General features: G+C 29.1%; 1 protein-coding gene across 1 annotated transcript in view; it reads right to left on the bottom strand.

The window, feature by feature from the left end:
* The window catches only part of LOC129972346 (fatty acyl-CoA reductase 1-like), a 69,375-nt gene extending 61,203 nt beyond the window's left edge, over window positions 1-8,172 (bottom strand). The window contains exon 1 of the mRNA XM_056086453.1: window positions 8,140-8,172. The gene's annotated coding sequence lies outside the window, so the exon portion shown is untranslated. The remainder of the gene's footprint in view (window positions 1-8,139) is intronic.
* Window positions 8,173-12,263: the final 4,091 nt, after the last annotated feature.

Raw genomic sequence — 12,263 nt, 5'->3', positions numbered from 1 at the left:
AATAAGACGAACAAATACAAACAAATCTCAAAGTGATTTTTTTTAACTAGTGGCTCAGAATTCTGTTTTTACAGAAATGCACCTGCAAAGAGGGTAATACTTTATAATTCTGAAGAAATTTTTAAGGATATTCTAAAAGTATCCTTAATATAATCAAAGAAATTTAGGAATAGGCTCTCAACATTAAGCCATTAAGTATATAAATCATAATAAAAAAACTAAATTATAAAATTTAACTAAACATTAAATTTTTTTGCAATTATTTAAATTGAAATTATTTTTTTCTTATTTTAACGTTAATTAACTTATTGAATGTTAAGGAATGATGCAGATATAGATTGTTACTTCATTTTCTTACTAATGATAACTTTTTAAATAGTAAAAATTGATTATACTTACAGTCAATATACCTACAACCAAATTGTTATATCTTTTGAGTAAAAAGAAACATTAATTTTTAAAAAAAGGAACATAAATTCATGTTAAATTAAAATCGTCTGCTCTGACAATAAATTTAATATCTAGCCAATTGCGACATTATATAATTGTTGATGCTCCTGTTTCTCGGAGACAAGATCTATTGATACAAATAAATTTAGTATACAGTCCCTAAAAAGTGTACGTTTACAATTTTTTAGAATATTTCGGCAGCTATTTGGGGTATGAGCACAATTTTTTTGTATTTCAGCATGTCAGTTTTGCTTCCATGCAAATATTCTACTATGCTACCATTCACCTTTTATTCCCTCATACTTATTTAAAAATTCATACAAAAATATGAAACTTTTGTTATTTATACAATTATTTCGTAATCATATTTATGAAATATGATAGAATTCTTTTAGTGAGTGAGAAATATTTGAGAAATATGTAGTAGTGTCTGAAATATCGTCGAAGATCATACAACTCTTTTATCATCGGAACATCAATTTTATGAAAAATATCAATAGCTCTCGAAATTATTACCAAAATTCCAAAGACATTTATAACTATGTTAATTTTATGACAACAAATCGATTCAGCAAAACACGTTGATAACTGTAATGGAAAAAAATTTCAAGATAGTAGTTCGTGAACTATGTTAAAAACCCGATTAATGAGTTTGTTGATTTTGACAAATCTATTCTTTCCAGTCATTTACGTCGGGACCAGTTTTGTGAAGATGTGATAATGAATAAAAGAGTTACATAGATGCTCATTTTATCCTTTTTGTTGCTGTCGACTGTATCATAATGTTAATTAATAAAAGATTATTTCTTGTGAGTGTCATTTTACTTATTTCTGACTGTTCATTTAACTGTCAAATGAACATTAATAACATTTTATTTAATCAATTTTCATGGTTGTAAGGAGTTTCTTGTTATGGTTTAGATAACATCAAAACAATTTCATAGGTGATTTTTGTTGATAATTTATTTTGTAAAATTAATTTCTCCTTGTCTTATAAAAAATTTATACAGGGTATCCCTAAATTCATGGGCCAAACTTTAAGGGTATGTAAAATGCATATAAAGAGGCATTTTTATAGCGATATAGTGTCGGAAATGAAAAGTGTAGGCGGAACTAATAAGTGTAAGTAAGTGCAAGCAAGGTGGGAAAATGTAGTTTCTACCAGACTTCCAATGACTCTGATAAAAACTTAATTGCGAAACTTTCATGGAATACCTGGCATCTTCGAAAGCGTATACGCTAATTACTTGCTAGACGCTACTAGGCCTGTATTGATGCTGATGATGGCGCATTTGTGCACCTACTAAAATAATATGTAAGAAAAGAGATTCCTCTTCATTTCCTCGGCATTTCTTGTTTTTTCCGCAGAAACTTTTCATTTTCGATCCCACATTGCTATACAAAAAATGCTTCTTTATACATATTTTACATACCCTTATGAAATTCGGCCCATGAATTCAGGAACACCCTCTATGAAATTGCTTTACATTCGAGGGATTAGTTTTAATTTCAGATGTCTTCAAACAGAAAAGTTTCCGCTCATCTTGCAAACAATAGAGATTTTGACGTGAAAGATGTGGTGCGATTGAATAAAAATATGATTTATAAGATTTTTCACATAATTGCGTGAAATTATTTCACATAAAAATGCACTGATATCGAGTTTTCCTTAAATATTAAGAATCTGTTTTCATCAGAAATAGATAATTATCAATATATCAGGAGAAAGTGTGCCTCTCGGAAGTTTAGCTTCACCCACGACAGGCAGCATGAGAAACGCATGGAAATTGTTTTCGTTAAAAATTTTCGATTGGAATGGCGCTAAATATAAATATTAACTAATATTAAAATATGTGTTTTAAACACATGAAGTAATGTAAAATAACGTATTAATACGAATCTGTAATATTTCTTCCCAGCAAAATCAGTTCCTTCGTTGAAAAATAGTTTTACGGACAGCTTCATAGGATTCTGATTGGATGTCGAACCAATGAATGAAGCTCGCGTTTGACGACAAGCTTGGCAACTTCGGTGTAAAATGGATGGTGCTGAAATCTTAAGAAATTTTCGCTATTAGAAGGTGAATTATGTTGATTATTCGAGAACCTTCTGTGTCTGCTGGGGAACCTATAAAAGGGCGGCTGTCCAAACCGAAGTATGTCATGTAATTAGCCAATTATGAGGACAAGGCGTTCATTATTTCTGGTGAATGTTCCGAAGAGCCTGTTATCAAGAATGTAAAATAGAAAAGTAAAAAGCAAAGAATGTAGAGTTTTAGGAAACTGTCGCTTATTTAACTTCAGAATATCATTTCTTTGACAACAAAATCAATAAAAATAATTAGCCAGTTAGGAGATTCAAGTTTTGAAATAATGGAATGACTTATGACCATGGCGATGTAAATATTTTATAAGAATAGATATACATCAAATTAATATTATTTCTAACGTTAACTATGATCTACTACAAAATCAACCTTTCAAATTAATGTATATTTGATCATATTTCTTGTGAGGATTAGTGAGTCACTTTGAACGCTTCATTAATTTCTCCATATTCTAGTATCGCATATAAATAAAATTAAGTTTGTATTTCAGTAGTGATTGGATATATATGTATTTTGATTATGTTTGTATTCTAATAATGTTTTCTTTTATATTCTTTTGTGCATTTCCCCGTGTACTTCGTTATTATTTTTATGTAATTCTATTGTATATGGTAATCAGTTTTATTTCAGATGCCATTGAATTTGCAAGTTGTAAAGGACAATGTTGATGTAGTTTGGATTCTGTATTCATGGCACAATGTGCTGCATGCATATTTTTCTGTTACTTTATTTATATTCCATCTTCGTCTTAAATGCAAAAATAAATTATTTGTGTATGCAAAACCTCGTCTTCTGGTCCATAAGCGTAGTCAATATGTAGATTTAAAAATGTAGTAGCTATAATTTCAAAGAAATGTTTCAATGATTTAATATAATATGATTTTCATGTGATATAGAACAAAAATTAAAACCTTTTTCGAACACAATTTTTATATATTGTAGGGATCTAATGATTAGAAGCACACCAGGAAAACTTCGGATAGGAATCTCAGTGATTATCCATCATCATTCCGACTGTAGTTTTTTCATATCTATATATTAGCTGTAACTGTAATTTGTATTTGCATATTTGTAAAAATCAATATTGAACGCATATGCAATAATCAACCTACATTATCAATCTCTCATGTCGGCATGAAATAAAAGCCTTTGTCTTAATTTTAAAGTAGTTCACCTTACCCATCATCTTATCCATCACAATGATATTAAATGAAAATAATAAATAAAGCTATTCGGATTTAAAGGAATATGCAGGAAATTATTCTTATGTTATTCATCACAGCACGCAAGATAAAAATATTGAATTTGGTGCATCATCAAAAACAAAGATGTCGAAAGTTCTGTCAATATGGATACTTGATCGGTGTTGGAGAGAGAGAGAGAACGATTACTCGAATTTTTTTAGAACGAAGTATACTCTAGTATCAGTTTTGAAATTAAGTTTTTTTGCAAATTAATTCTGATTCAAAATTTTACTAAATGGACTATAATAGGAAAAGAGGGTATGGGCGAAATTCTCATTTTGCCGTTCGAACATAATTCGAATTCCCGTTCCAAAACAACAAAAGGAGAGAGCTATTATAATTGAAAGAAATACTGCAAATCGTGCAATTTTATTGAGATAAATAAATGAAATGGAGAAAGGTAATAAAAAATTGCTACCAATCGTTTGAACAGTTTAGAACAATGAATTTGTTATTAAACTATGCTGTATGTATACATTTGGTTAACTAAATAATTTTTAAAATAATATTGCTTGAACTGATACTATCTTTTGTCCACCCATCCAATAATGTGTTAGAGTAAAGCAATGCATAGAAATTGCGGAATTAATAAAGAATCTGAAGGTTGAAAATGATGACTTAAACACTGTACTGATGGCACCAGATAATCTTAAAACAATGAAGGACTGCTTGAACTGATACTATCTTTTGTCCACCCATCCAATATTGTGTTAGAGTAAAGCAATGCATAGACATTGCGGAATTAAGAAAGAATCTGAAAGTTGAAAATGATGACCGAAGTGCTGTACTGATGGCACCAGATAATCTTAAAACACTGAAGGACATGATGTTAAAAATTGTCAGTTTTTTACCAACTGTTTTAAAATTTAGAAGTGTTTGGATTTCTGTTATTATGAATCGAGAATTTGGGGGAGATTTTCTTTAAGTGATGGCCTGTTCCTTGTTTAATTGAAAGATAGGTGAATGGGAAGAAGAGGAGGAAGGTCAGTGATTGACCACTTTGTGGTTAGGACCAACTACCTCGATGAAGACGTCTGGTGAATTGGTCAGATTTATGGGCGGACTATTTCAAAGATAGAACTCGACCACAACAAATCCTGTTGATACTGCTACGTTCAGTGGTAACAGGTTGGTGCAGGTTGGTAACAGGTTGCTGTACACAACAAGAAGAAGAATATGGCAGAGAATAATGAGAAGATATATTTTTTTTTCCTTTAAGGAAATTTTGGATTATGTTCTAAAAACATATGTGTGTGTATGTCTGTGATTTTTTTTTCGAAGACAAAACACAGAAAAATAAGCAACAGATAACTCTGGTTCTATCTGATCAAGATTCATGAACTCATTTAAAAATTCCATAAATTAAAAGGTCAAGACTCTATTTGAGAAGTAATAAGTAAATATAAAGATTTAAACTCGCTTCGCAATGCTTTAATCTTATTAATCTTAATATTAATTAATTTAAGCATTAAGTATTAGAAGACCTAAATCTGAAAGGAATATAAACTTTGCATTTATATACTTTGCATTTATAATTCCCCTACATTCACCTACTTTTCATATGCATATTGTCACGAAGATGTAAAGAACTACGCCATTAATATAAACAAACTTATAGGCTGTTGTTGTTGTTATCGTATGATGACTGCAATAAAAATAAAAAAGGGAGAGAGGGGGGCCATTAGATTGGGCCGAAAGCATGCAAAACAGCCCTGGCCACATCTTCAGCTTTATCGGAATAAAGAATATCCATGTTGCAGTCAATATCTATTTTGAAGAGGGCTGAAATAATAGAGTGGTAGCTAAAAATATACTCCGGATCCAGCTGCTCGTCTGGACAGTGTCTGCATTTTTGAAAGAGTCTGGAACCATCCATCATGATCCCTATGCCCCTCAGGTGCTATGCTCTAAGTCTTACAATAGAGGTTGTGACGTCTCTTTTATAATTTAGATTAATCTCTTTTATAATTTAGGGAGAATTTCGACTGTTACAGAGCTTCTGTCTTGCCACGGCGTTAGCATCCAGAGCAGTAGGTAGAGGAGTGGGATTCATTACTCATGCCTCCTTGGCAAGAGTATCGGCCTGCTCATTTCCCTTAATGCCCACGTGGGAGCAGAAGAACATTAATATTCTTAAAAAACTCTGTCTTTTCACCCTGAATAGTCTAAAGTGGATTTGCGTTGATTTTCTGTAACAGTATTAATTAAAATTTCAGAAAATTCGCTTCTATTATCACAGTTTCATCCTTCGAAGCAGTCGGTGCCAAACTATGTAATTTTAAGGTATCCGACTACGTTGAAAACACTGGTTATCGACCACATTGGCGAATTCTTTTTTTATTATTATTTCTTGTAGTTTAGGCTTTCCTCTTTCCAAAATAGTATTTTTTAGGAAAAGGAAGGTTTGACCTATCATTCAGGAGAATTTTAAAGAAAAATTTTAGCTAAAAAATTATTTAACTTCAATTTTCTCAAACTTTAATTTTCATAAAAATTATCCACCGTTAACATGATATCTCAAAAAGTAATAAAAGTATTTACATAAAAATTTCAGCGTGTGTTTTAAATACCGTGGGCACTGAAATGAACTAAAAGTTTTATTGCTGGTGAAATACTTTTTCATTTCTAGGTGTTTTTAGAAAAATTAAGCTGTAAATTTATGGAAAAAAATGTATATATACGTATATTTTTACCCATAATTTCTTTGCATCTCAAAATGTTTCTTAGATTTTGGTTCATTTCATTCATCATTATATTCTATAACTTGTGTACAAAGAAAAATAAGATTGCTGCATTACAATTTTGTGTAGAGTGTTAACTGCTTTGGTTAAATTTCATTAAAATTTAATACAAAATTTTCCTATTTCTCAAAATACAATATATTATATTTCCAAATAATTTTTTTTTGTATTTATAGTGTTTATAATTAACAATACGTCTAAAATCCATAAATAGTTTTTAAAAAATCCAATTGTTCAAAAATATTCCTTCGAACGTAGTCGGTTACCTTAAATCAAACAATTTAATTAATAATACTATAACACACAATTACCACACATGGACGCAAACATTCACCTTTATTATTTCTAGAGTTCTGAAAATTTATTTACTTTTAAAAACCATTGTTCTTATTTTTTTTTATCTTATTGCTTTAACATTTTTTTCCTTTTTCAATTGTTCCTTATATAACAAGGTATTTGAGTCAAACAATATGCTATTATTTCCTTTCCGAACATTCAAATTTCAATTTTTTTTAAAAATAAAATTTTACCTATATTTTACTATTCGAAATATTTTATAACTTATCATTATATTTATTAATGAATCTTACTAATATTTTGTTTCCATTTTGCAAAATGGCGATGATTGTCCTAATAATGTATTGTATTGTAATACGGAGCAAATAATTTTGCAAACAACCTTCAGATCGTTATACAGTATGCAAAAAAAAAAAAAAAAAAAAAAAAACAAATAAAACCACCCATTTTTGTATAATTTAAACTAAAAAAAAGCATGAAACATGTCAAGTAAAATGAAAGCTTTGTTCTCACTTATTAAGTATATTTATCTTCCATGTGAAAAATGAATCACAAAATGTATGGCAAAAATAAGGAAATGAAATTATTCTATAAAAAAATAACAAATAAAAGTAAAATATAAGTTAATTTAATATAATTTTAATAATATAATTTTACATTGATAAGATAATATAATTTTAATGTAAAACGCAGATGACGAAATCATATAATTATAAAAACAAGATCAATGAAAATATATTTATTTTATATATTCTATAAAATCATTTTATTTTAAATTTACATCTCAATTTTTTAATTATAGTATCAAAGTTAAAACAGCAAAGACATTAGTTATAAGAAAAAAAAATTAACTAAATCTCAAAACTAAGAACAATATTATTAGTCTTTAAAAATTAAAAATTTGGTAGAAATTTGTTTTAATTTCTAATTTTATGAAGTGTATACATTAACATGTCGTGCGTGGTGTGAGATTATTTTCTAATCCATAAATCGATTTATCAAAATAATTATTACTCTTTTTAATTTAACAATACCAATCAAAGTCTGCTTTTTATAATTCATTTAAATTTGTTATTCCAAACACCAAGATTTTTGAGCTTTAAATCATAGAAATACTTTCTACAGATACTGCAAAACAACGCAATAATTCATAATATCATAACAGTTGGTTTTCGTTTCCAATTGGCTATTTAAATTCAAAACAGGTTATCTGAAAGAACACTTTTAAAAAGTCAGATAAATTGAATGTTTAAAAGATCGAAAACTACGAGGAATTAAAAAGAAAATTAAAATAACTTACATTACTCCAGTGGGTGGAAAGCGTAACGGGCAAAAGATTACAAACAATAAATCATTTCAAAGTGCTTCATTCATCTTTATATCTCCAGATAATGTTATCTATTACCTTTGTGCTAATAATAGGACTATAAGTGATAAAATCCACGCTACTGATATATTTGAATCTTAAAAAAATGCTGATAAGTTGTACTTATAAATTTTTAAATGTTTTTACCTGTATTATTGTTATAATATGTACGTTTATTTTAGAAATCTACTAATGAAAAAAAGATTTTTGAATATGTATCATGTATCAGAATTGTTATATATAATAAATGAAATATTTATAAATGAAATAATTATGAAATTTGCATGCAATTAAATAAATACAAAACCAGAAAAAAAATAGAAAATTAGACAATTAAAAAAAGTAGAAAATTTTGCATCTTTCTTTCTGTTTTAATTTTTAAGTCCTGCGTTCCCTAAATATAACTGGTGTTATGGAATTGTAGTGATAGATTTGGCAACAGTGAAAATAACAGAATACTGTAAGTGTTAATACTCCTCAACCCGATTTCCGTGAATTCAATGGTGAGTTTTGTGCTTCATATATATCAAAATCAAATTAAACTGAGAAATTGTTTTGGACGTTTCCCATTCAATCGCTTGAATCCAAAATTTGACTCAAATGTTTCATCTTTTCTTTTATGACTGAAACTGAATTTCTTTATTTCACTATTGGTGTTTTTGAATAATCACTTTCGCTTAAAAGGGAATTTACATATAATGTCGGCAGATTTAATACAAAATTTTACGTTCTATTAGAATTTTGCGGGTAAATTTATGCACCAAATGTTTTCGTGGGACCATTTACACTTCTGAATAATCATGCTCTTAAGTGACAAATTTTAGTTTAGTTTAGTTATATTAACGTCCCGTTGTAAAGCAACACTAGGGCTATTTTGGGACGGACCTCGTCATTTTGAACCGCGGTTAGATGACCAGGACGACACCTGAGTTGGCACTCCCTCTCCACACCACACCAGCTGGAGGACGTTTGGCATGACGGATTTAACGCGCAACAGACCCCCTTACACGACGGTTCTTCGGTGGAATCGGGTCTCGGACCTGAAACCCTCCGGTTCCGAAGCCGAGACCTTACCACCAGGCCACCGCGGCCTATTCATTGACAAACAGAATTCCCTCCGATGGATTTTCTATAATTTAGATAGAAATTTTGAAATTTGATGTAAAGCTGCATACCAATTTTCACCACTTTAGATTAATTATCGTTGAAATTACTTATTTATCTTATATAGTTAGAATATATAAAATAATTAGAATCAGAAAGAGTATATCTGTGAAATTTCTCGCATAGTTCCTAGTGAAGTAGTTATTACTTCTTTTTCCCTCTGATAAATAGGGATCTAAGCAAAAATAAGTTTCACTAGTACTCAGATTTTTATATTGAGAGCAGTTTTTCCCTTAATTTATAATGGTTCCCTAAATTTATAGAGGAATTGTGGAATAATAGGTATAGGTTTGGCAAAACTTTAAAATAATGGAAGCGTGAATAATCTTAAACACGAGTTCCGCGAATTGAATGGGGGATTTTGTCCTTCATATATACAGTAGGAAATTGAGAAACTGTTTTGGACGTTTTCCATTCAGTCGTTTGAATCCAAAATTTGAATCAAATTTTTAATCCTTTCCCACATGACTGGAAACGATTTTGTTTCATTTCACTATTGTTGTTTTTCAATCATCACTTTCACTTTAAAGCGAATTTACAGACAACAAACAATAACCTTTTGGCAGATTTAATCCAAAATTTAAGGCTGTTTTAGAATTCTGCAGGTAAATTTGTGCAACAAAATTTTTTTGTGTATTTCTTTGTAATCATGCTCATAAGTGAATGAATGGACCGACATAATTCCCTAAGATGAATTTCCTGCAAAGTTCGAAAGGAAGTTTCAATTTCGATGTTAAACTGCATGCCAAGTCTAATCAATATAGGTTAATTATCGTTAAAATTATTTAATTATTTTGTATAATTAAAATGCATAAAATAATTAGAATCAGGAAGAGTAGTCTCTACGAAATTTTCTAGGCAATAATGAGCATTTCACTAGTACTCCGATTTTTATATTGAGAGTAGTTTTTCTCATAATTTATAACAATTCCCTAAATTAATAGAGGGGTTTTGCAGTTAGGTAAAACATTGAAAATAACGGAAGACTCTAATTGTGAATTCTCCTGAAGCGCGAAATCAATGGTGAATTTTGTCCTTCATATATGCAGAAGGAAATTGGGAAATTGTTTTGGGCGCTTTCCATTCAATGCTTTGAATCCAAAACTTGAATCGAATTTTTAATCCTTCCTGACATGACTGTAAACGAATTTTCTTTGTTTCATTATTGGTATTTTTCAATCATCATTTTCGCCAAAAAGAGAATTTACAAACAACAAACAATAACGTTTTGGCAGATTTAACCCAAAATTTAATGCTGTTTTGCAATTTTAAGGGTAAATTTTTTCACCGAAAAGTTTTTGTATGATTGTTTGTGTATATGGATAAGCAGATTCCCCACCGATCAATTTCCTTTGAGGAAATTAGGTGACTAAGTTGGAAAGTCGATTTTTTTTTGTGCAAAATTAGGATTTTTTTAAATTTAATATTCGTAATGTTTGAACAGGTTTCGTTATAAAATCATTAGAATCTTTTTTCTAAGTCTATAATTTGGGAAATTACACTGATTTTTATATGTTTTTATGCTATTTTACATTTTTAGATGCTCTTTTCTCAGATTCTACTTCTTAATAGAGTTTCTGTACGAAAAACCTCATAAATAAAAATCTAATGAATATTTTTTTATTCAAATTCGGTAAATTTATTTTTCAATGTGTTTTGAACTGGAGAATAAATAAGCTATTTATTTAGAAATATTTTATTGTGGTTTTAATGCTCCACAGTGTAAAAAAGTTTAAAATTTTGTGTTATTTATCAATTGAGCCTCAATATTTAAAGTATATATACAGTAATTACAGTAATATACAGTTTATCTTGTAGTTCAGGAGCAAAATAATATATTTCTTAAGTTATCTGTAAAATTTTAAATCATTTTAATAATCCTTTAAACCAGAAGATTTTTGTTTTGCATCTCTTTTCAGCCAGTAAAAAAGCATTTTTTTTTTCCAATTTTTAAAACCTTTTGCCATTTAATTTGAATATTTTGGTTTGATACATATTTTTTCTATCTTTATAATGGAAATATTGTTTTAAAAAATATAACTATTTTCGAACGTTTTTTTTTTAAAAAAAGTTATTCCGAATGTAGTCGCTTAGCTTTTTGCATTCCGAATTTCATCATTTCAGGTTATTTATCGTTAAAATGATTTCATTATCTTGTATAGTTAGAACATATTGAAATCAGGAGGAGTAGTCCCTTCGAAATTTTCTTCTGAAAAACTGGGGATCTGGGCAATGATATGTGTTCAACGAGTATTCAGATTTTTATATTGAGAGTGGGTTTTTTTAATACAGTGAGAAAAACACAAACATGCCATTTAGATGTTTATTAATTTCTCATGTATGAAATATACGAAAAGAAAATATTGTAACAGTTGAAGAATCTACATTTTCAGATTTCTGAAAACATATCTTTTAAGCTATTCTTTCTTTTAGTGAACACGATATTCATTTTTTTTTATTATTCATCTAGATAAATGAAATTTGGCTCAATGCTTTTACGTTTAAAATTCTGAGCAAAATTATTTCACTCGAATTTATTTTTCTGACAAGAAGTAAACGCAACAAATACACGTCACATATAGATATAGAAATAAAATTTAGAATTAAATTTTGTCACAAAAAAAAAGTGACCAGTTTAAAATTTTTATTCATGTGTCAGGTGTTTGACCGTCTGTCAGTCTGCGCATATACGTGCATGCAAACATGATAACTCAAAATACCCTGCAACTTAGAAAAACGAAATTATGCTCTTGATCTTGTTATTAAACTTAAATTTGTCTTTCAGTCGGTGCATTTTCGATAATTTGTATTTCAAAAGAGGTTATGCCCAATTTTCCTCATTATTCTATTAAGTTCAAAATGCTCATGCTACACATGGTCTATGATAAAAAAAA

The sequence above is a fragment of the Argiope bruennichi genome, chromosome 6 (assembly GCF_947563725.1).
Source record: "Argiope bruennichi chromosome 6, qqArgBrue1.1, whole genome shotgun sequence".
Classification (NCBI taxonomy): domain Eukaryota; kingdom Metazoa; phylum Arthropoda; class Arachnida; order Araneae; family Araneidae; genus Argiope; species Argiope bruennichi.
Note: the sequence above shows the minus strand (reverse complement) of the source record. Positions and strands in the feature narration are given on the sequence as shown.